Raw genomic sequence first — 8,332 nt, 5'->3', positions numbered from 1 at the left:
ATTTTTTCCTTCATTTCGACTTTGGTGAATCTGGCAATTATGTGTCTTGGAGTTGCTCTTCTTGAGGAGTATCTTTGTGGCATTCTCTGTATTTCCTGAATTTGAATGTTGGCCTGCCCTACTAGGTTGGGGAAGTTCTCCTTCCTCATATTCAGGTGATTACCATGTCTATTTCTTATGTAATTGTAATTTCCCACTATTGTAGTGCTGCTTACATTTTCCAAACTTTTAATTTTGATATAATTTGAACCTTACAGAAAAGTTGCAAGAATAGTACAATATCAGCATTCTTTACCCAGATTCACAGTTGTTTATATTTTATCTGATCTGCTTTATCAGTTTTTCCTTCTTCTTTACACACATGCGTGTGTGAGCGCACACACACACACAGATTTTTTTCCAAACCATTAGAGAATAAATTAAAGACATATGCTTTTTTACGCTTAAATATTTTGATGTATATCTCCTAAGAACAGGGACAATCTCTTACATAATCACCATATAGGTTTTTAAAATCAGGAAATGTATCATTGAGACAGCATTTTTTCTAATCCACATATTCATTTCCCCCCAGTTGTTCCAATAATGGTCCCTGTAATAATTATTTTCCCAATTCAAGATCAGGCATTGCATTTAATTGTTATTTCTCTTTAGTCTCTTTTAAGCTGTAACAGTTCTTCAGTCTTTCTTTGCTTTATTTACCTTGGTATTTCTGAAGAGCATGGGCTAGGTATTTTGTAAAACATAATTCGAGTTTGTCTAATGTTTCCTGGTGATTTTATTCAGCTTTTGCATGTTTTCCTCACTGTTTAGTTGTTATTGTTCCTTTTGTGTTAGTAACTAATTTGTGGAGAAATATGTTGATATTCTTTAAATATCTTATTCATTAAATGTTCACCTGCTGCTTTTAGAATCCACTGATGTTTTTCCAACCCCTTTATTCCTTCTGCATTTTTTTATGTGGCATACTACTGTAAGGAAAAGCTTTTTCTTCTCCCCCGTTTACTTGTTTATTACATCAGTGTGGAGTCATGGATGCCTATTTGGTGAGTTAGGAACTTACCATCACTATCTGTCCCAGATTTGGCCACTGGGAGCCCTCTTAAGCTGGCTCATTCTAGATATTATCATTTTTGAGCACTTGCAGCAAGATACTCCAGCTCATTTTGTGTTTTCTTTAACCCAGTGCTTGGAATTAGCTATTTCTTCCAGGAGCACTATGTTTCCTATTTAATGGGAGATGGTGCATAGCAACAAATCTGGAGCTAGGAAATTACATATATTTATCATGTTCATATGTACAGAAAACATAGCTATATCTTGTCTGTCTCTCTATGTATCAAGCTGTCAGTATACTGACACTGACATTCCTGAATCTAATTCCGAGCCATAGAGTATATGCCAGTCTTTTTTCTATTTATGACTCCTTTTTTCCACCAGTGAGAAACCTGATTTTCACTGTACTTCAGTATATTTACTCATTTATTCAAGTGTGGAACGTACAGGGTAGTTTCAGAATTATTTACTCATACTGCTGTATAAGGCCAAAATGAAAACCTGGAATTCAGTATTTGTTTACAGATTCTTAAGGGAAAGTTTATAGGAAGTACAGTTCACATATCTTAAGTTTAAAAATTAATGAGTTTTGAAAATGCATACATCTGTGTAATTTGTGCATCCCCCACCCCACCAACAAGATATAGAATATTTCCATCACCACATAAAGGTTGCTGGAGTACCTCCCCAATAAGTCTCTCCCACAACTCAGGTAACTAGTGAGCACTATTCTGATTTTTTCATCATGGATTAGTCTTACCTGTATTCGAATTTTAAGTAAACGACGACTATTGTCTTATAGTTAGTAAGCCTTAAATTCAGGAGCTGTTAGTCTTCCAGCTTTGTTTTGCTCTATCAAAATTGGTTTGGTTAGTCTAGATCCTTTGGGCTTCCCTACAAAAAAATTAAAGGCAGTTTGGTTTCTCCAAAAGTTTGCAGGGATAGAAATTTCATTTAATCTGTAGACTAATTTTGTGAGAACTGGCATCTTAGTAAGTAAAATGGAGTCTTCCAACCCGTGGTTGTAGTACATTTCTCCATTCATTTAGATCTTTAATTTCTCTTAGCAATATTTGGCTTCTATCAGTGTAGTGGTCTTAGTCATTTGTTGCTGTTACTCATATTTTTTGATGCTATTGTAGATAGCATTATTTGTTTAAGAATTTCAAATGTTTGTTGTTAATGTGCAGATGTTCAGTTGACTTTGTATGTTCACACTGTATTCTGTAATCTCGCTATATTACTTAAATAGTTCTAGTCAATATTTTGTATATTCATGATTTTCTAGGTTAAAAATATAAAACATAATGATCTATAGAGAACATTTTACTTCTTCCTTTCCAAATTACTTGCCTGCCTGCCTTTTTCCTCTTCTTCCCCACCACTGCCCTGGAATTATTGCAGTGACTAGAACCTCCAGTGCAATGTTGAATAGAAGTAGTGAGAGTAGACTTTATTGTGTTTTTCTTAGGGAAAAAATATTTCATGTTTCATCATAAAGAAAAATGTTGAATAGAAGTAGTGAAAGTAGACTTTATTATCTTTTTCATAGGGAAAAATATTTCATGTTTCGTCATAAAGTACAATGTTAGCTGTGCTTTTCATAGATGCTCTTTATCTCATTTGAGATTTTATACTATTCTTTGTTGGAAGGTTTTTTTAAATCATGAATGGTTTTGATTTTTAAAAATAGCTTATTTGCATTTGTTGACGTAATCCTGGTGTTTCTCTTTTATCTTTTAATATAATGAATTACACAGATTGATTTTCAAGTATTAAACCAACTTAGACCCCTGAGGTAAATATCACATGGTCACCTTTTTATTACTCTTTTTATGTATTGGTGGATTTCATTTGCCTGTGTTTTGCTAAACAATTTTGTGTCTGTGTCCAAGAGAGATGTTTTTCTGTAAATTTTTAAAAAGGATTTTGTTTTGTATAAAGGTAATTTTTTGTTCATAAAGTGAGTTGGAAGTCTTTTCTATTTTCTGAAAGGGTATGTGTAAGTTTGGCATCACTTTTTTTTTCTTTAATGTTTGCTAGAACATCAGTACAGCCTTATAAGCTAGGAGTTTTCTTTGGGAAGAAGTTTTTAATTGTGAATTTAGTTTCTCTTAAAAAAATATAAAGCCATTGCAATTTTCTAGTCATTTTGTGTAATTTCTGAAAGTGTATGTTTCAGAGGACTTTTTTTAATTTGTTGAACTTACTGGCACAAAGTTATCCTTTTAATATTTCTTTATTCTGTAGTGATATCCCCTCTTTCATTCCTGTTGTTTGTAATTTGTATTTTTCTCTATTTCTAAATCTGGTTTTGTACATATTTAGCAATATTATTAATCTTTTAGATGAGACACAACTTTTGGATTTGTTAATTTCTCTGTCATTTATTTCTTCTGTTTCATCAATTTCTTTGGTATTTGACTCCTTCTGCTTTGAATTTAATTTGCTCATCTTTTCCTAGCTTCTTAAGGTGAAGCTAGGATGATTGATTTGAGGCAGCTCTTCTAATGTAAACATTTAAAGCCATAAATTTCTTTCTGCCCTCTGCCTTAGCTGCTTTTAGATTCTCTGCTCTCACTGGGTCCCACAAATTTTGGTATGCTGTGTTCTTATATTCATTCAGCCCCAAATATATTCTAAATTACTTTGTAATTTCCTCTTAATCCTCTTTACTATTTAGCAATATATTGTTTTATTTTTGAATTTTGAGGCTTTCTTAATATCTTATGATTTATTTCCAGCTTAATTCTGCTTCAGTCAGAGAACACATTCTATAAGATTTTAGCCTTTTGAAATCTGTTGGTTTGGTAGTTCTCAATAGCTCAGCAAGTGCATTTGACGAGAGTATCTTTTGTAATTTTGGTATATTCTACCCTATAAATATCAATGGCTAGGTGATTTTTATAGTGTTTTCAGATATACTATTTATATTCTTGCTGAGATTTTTACTTTAGGTTTTTTAAGTGAGATATTGTTATTATTGTAGATTTGTCTATTTTTCCTGTATTTCTGTCAGCTTCTGCTTTGTATATTTTAGAGAAAGTTAACACCATTGCCATGATTTACGTTGCAGGTTCTCTGTGTGTAATATGTCTTTAATTTTTTGGCTGATTTCAATATTATTTATCTTTGTTTTCAGCAGTTTTACCACAATGCACCTAGGTATAACTTTCTTTATATTTTTCTGCTTTGAAATTGCTGAGCTTCCTGGATTTGTAAGTTTGCCTTTTTAATCAAATTTGTAAATTTTGGGGCCATTTTTTCTAAGATATTTTTCTTCTGCATTCTATCTTTTTTCTTTTTTTTTTGGAATTCCAGTTCATGGAATTTAAACCAGTTTCCATTGCCCTAGATATGAATAAGATGCTGTTCATTTTTTTTTCAATCATTTTTTTCTATGCTCTTCAAATTGGATACTTTCTTTGGCTTTATTTTCAAATTAATTATTCTTTTTATTCTGCTCTCTCAAATCTGCGATTAAGCCCATTCTGAACTTTTTGTCAGTTTAGGTATTACACTTATCAGTTCTATTTGTACATTTGGTTCTTTTCTTATAGTTTCTATTTGTATGCCAGGATTCCCCTTCCCCTCATTTATTATGACTGTATTTTCTTTGAAAATGGCTGCTTTAAAATCCTTGTCACTAATACCAGCGTGGATCATCTTGGGCCAGTTTTTATTGACTACTTTTCTCTGGACTGCGATTCACTTTTTCTTAATTTCTTTGTCTAGTAATTTCTTATTGTATACTGAACACTGAGGACGATATATTGCAGACTCTGGATTCTGTTACCTGCTGAAAAGTTGTACTTTGTTCTAGTAAGCAGTTAAGCTGGTTAGATTCATATTCTGTCTCTTTGCAGTTGACAGCATCTGAGGTCTTTGCTCAGCTATGTCAGACATTCAGCAGCCACCTTCTGTCATTCTGTGGGGTCTTCCCCATGAATGTATAATTCAAGGATCAAACAAGGATGCTGGTAAATCGTGGCAACCTCAGATTCATCCTCTGACTCCTCAAGCCCATATCACCAGTGCATTGTACTTGAGCTTCAGCTGCCAGTGCTACCAGAATAGAGAATTGCCTCCAGCTGAACAGCTACACAAAGGCCAATCTCATCCAATGCTGTTGGTTCCTTTCTTACAGGAGGGTCTACTCCTCTCTCATTTCTACCTCTTTTATTGCTCTCACGAGCCTTTAAATCACTATGTTTTATATTTTTTTCAAGGGGTTGTAATTATCTGCAGGAGAATTAGTCTAATAACCATTGCTTATCCATTACTGGTAGCAGAACTTTCTCTGATATATTTCATAATTGCTAAATTGTAACCCCTATCTAACTTATAAAAACATTCATCTACATGTTTAATATGGTGTATTCTCTAGATTTTTGTATGCCTCTAGTGTGTTTTCAGAGGAAGAAATATAGTGCAAAGTCACACACATTTTAAATTAATACAAGTAGCTATTGTATTATGAATTGAAAACTTAGTATTTTTTAGTGCCAGGCACTATGCTATGTGATTTACACATGTTGTCTTATTTAAAACCATAAAATAATGTAATTATTCGGACCATACAGAACCAATTTTTAGAGAACTTAGCAAGGTCACCCAGTAAGTTTGGGGTCAGAATTTAGTACTACATCTCTTATTCTCTTAAGTATACATACTTTGTCTCTGAGCTGAAATGGTCTAAGATTTTTTTAATATAAAAATTATTTTTAAAGTACGGGAGTATGTTATTTAGTACTACATCTCTCTCAAGTACACATCATTTGAGCTGAAATGGTCAAAAATTTTTTAATATAAAAATGTTTATATACTGTGTTTGTATACTGTTATTGGAAGGCTCCTGTAGAGAAAAGGGTGTTTAATATTTTAAAAAGAGCAACATAATAACTGATGGAATGAGTCCCAGAGGTGACGGGAGAAAATGAAGTTAATTGCTGAAGGAAAGTCCACCACTGAGCAGATGGAAACCTTTACCCCTTAGATTGAAGGGAAGGAAATATGGCTTGGTGTTGCTATGAAAAAGCTTAAAGGAGGAGATAAGATGAAGAGAGGAAGTGAGTGAGTTTGAATGTTTTCGATAAAGGAGTCTGTAAAGAGAGACTAAGTCAGTTAAGAGGTCATTGGGTGAAGATTTGGGGAAAGGCAGAGGTTTGAAATATCCCATGTAGTAAATGGCAGAGGAAGCTAAATAAAGTTAGGTAGAGTGATTGATGGCTGGGAGTCAGAGGTTGAGTTTGGAGCCGTGTGTTTATAGGTATATCAACTGTGAGGTTTCCTCTGTGCTCTGCTATCTGTGGTAAAATTCTTTTAAGACATGTATTAGTTTGAGATAGGATTTACAAAGCACAAGTGATGGAGGATAAAGATAGAAAAGAATTACAGATGCTCTTATAATAGTATAGTTTTCTGTATAAATATTTGAGATTAGCTGAGTCGCTCTCCACTTGGAACTCCTTCTTCAATTTGATTCTGAAAGATGATGATCCATAGTGCAGAATTACTGTGGACAAAATGTGAGATATGGTGAGAAAAACCTGACACAAGTAGAACCCCGAGTGATTGCCATGGCTGACACTCATTAGCTGGATGACATTAGGAAAAACACTAATATGGCCTCTAGTTATTGTTTTGTAAAATGAAGGTAGCTCTTCAAATTCTCTACCTTCAGAAGCAAATGATGAAATTTGTATTTTAATAGTAAGCGGAAAATTGGCCTAGTTTATGTTTTTCTTACATTGCTGTAAAAATTTTTTTTTCTTGGGGTTAGTATAAAATAAGATTTACATTTTCTTAACAGTTCTAACTTTGCATATGCCTTCTAATACCAGTGTGTTATTTGGTGCATCTCAGAAGAGTTCAATGTGTTTTAGTTAATAATATGTCAAATTTGTGCAAGACACCCACGTGAATAAGATATACATATAAAAACAGTGTATGACAACACTATTGTTCCCCAATCTTACCTAATCTACTTATGAATTACTCCCAAAATTTTATCCAGTAGAATAAAGTATATGTATAATTATGCTTGAGGAATAATCTCTATTCCTGGTCATCTATTTATGAGACACATCCCAATGCTGTTTAGCAATTGTTTGTCAAAGCAGGAAGCATCCCAGAGTAAAGAAACACTATCTCTGACCATCCTTTTGGTCCCATGACTGACTGTGAGGGGAATGGAGTCATGGATTTTTGTAACAGGGCAAGGAACAGGAACATCCTCATGACTTACAGGTCGTGAGAGTATCTTCTTCCTCTGTTATTGATGACAAAAATTTGACTCAAATAAGTAGTGACTCTCTTGAGAGGATATTTGTGTTTAACATCTACATGAGAAAGCAAGTCCTATTCACATCTTTATAATCAGGTAGATCTACTTGAACCTTTAGGAACCATAAGGCCCATTATGGACTGCCAATGGAACATTTCACTAGTTGGGGAAGTGAGGCGTGTGGGCCAACCTGGCTTCTGTATCCCAGCTTGGGGTATGACCTTTGTCCTTCAAGAGTCCCTCATGACAGATGCTCCCCTGGAGAGAAGTGAGAAATCTGCAGGAACATGTTAGACCAGTGCCACTGTGAGGCTGCCCACATAGCCAGAAAGCCCATTAGTAACAGAAGTTGATTGTTATCAGTGGAACTATGTTAATTTTAGCTAATTGCTTCAATTTACAATTTATGAAGCACCACTGTGTGCCAGCCACTGTTCTAGGTCTTAAGGATATAGTCCCTGCCCTCAGTGAAGTCACATTCGGGGTAGCGGGTGTAGGCATGTAGTGAACAAAGGTTGATAAACACAAGGGTGGGAGGGACTGTTATTTCCCATAGGGTGGTGTGGGAAGACCTCACTGTAAAGGTGAGAGCTAAGCAGAAACCTGGAAGAAGTGAACGAGCCAACCCCCGTGCTATTGGGAGCTTTTGTGTATATTAGAAAGCCCCACCTGGAGAGAGAAAGGCTTTAAAAGCTCCCTGTCTAGGTTGATCAGTTAGAAAAATGATTTTATTCTGGAAAGCACCAATCCTAAGGGCCCATGGCTTGGTGAACAAACAGTGCCTTTCTGTGAAGGAAAAGGCACCCCTCTCTTCATGCCTGGGCAGGCGACTTGGGTGAGTAGGGAAGTTCAAGGAAGGCAGGGGGAGCTCTGGAGTTTTGCTCCCACTCACCCTCCCATGGGTCACTCTAGTGCCGTGCACAAGTGGCTTATTGTGGGAGCGCTATGGGAAGGTGTGTGGTGGGAATCCCATGCAGAAAGAACAGTAAG

The 8,332-nt window shown here is 35.1% G+C and overlaps 1 protein-coding gene across 1 annotated transcript in view; it reads left to right on the top strand.

The window, feature by feature from the left end:
* The window catches only part of CTTNBP2 (cortactin binding protein 2), a 173,114-nt gene that overhangs the window by 79,705 nt on the left and 85,077 nt on the right, over window positions 1-8,332 (top strand). The window lies entirely within an intron of this gene.

This window comes from Colobus angolensis, unplaced genomic scaffold, assembly GCF_000951035.1.
Source record: "Colobus angolensis palliatus isolate OR3802 unplaced genomic scaffold, Cang.pa_1.0 Scaffold163, whole genome shotgun sequence".
Classification (NCBI taxonomy): Eukaryota; Metazoa; Chordata; class Mammalia; order Primates; family Cercopithecidae; genus Colobus; species Colobus angolensis.
Note: the sequence above shows the minus strand (reverse complement) of the source record. Positions and strands in the feature narration are given on the sequence as shown.